Here is a 357-nt window from a genome sequence, read left to right on the forward strand (position 1 = left end):
GATAGTTCTAGAAACGTGGCGCGACACTAGTCATGTGACTTCGCTGACGCAACAATAGTCTAGAAGAACTAAAAGGATTGGTCAGACAACTAGTCACACAGAATAGAAGAAATAAGCAACATATTCCCCGGAACTGCAGACAAAAGCTTGAAGGGAATAATAAATCCTCCCGAAGTATGTAATGGACTAAAACAAAATGCTGCTATCACCAGGGTCAAACAAAAAAGAATTTATTAAACTCTAACAGCTGAATAAATAAAAATAATAATAATTCACACTATTGGTATACAAATCTTATCACTTACAAAAATAAATTTCCAACCAGGACTTGATACAAATGTTAATAAACAATACCAT

This window comes from Limulus polyphemus, unplaced genomic scaffold, assembly GCF_000517525.1.
Source record: "Limulus polyphemus unplaced genomic scaffold, Limulus_polyphemus-2.1.2 Scaffold91, whole genome shotgun sequence".
Lineage (NCBI taxonomy): Eukaryota > Metazoa > Arthropoda > Merostomata > Xiphosura > Limulidae > Limulus > Limulus polyphemus.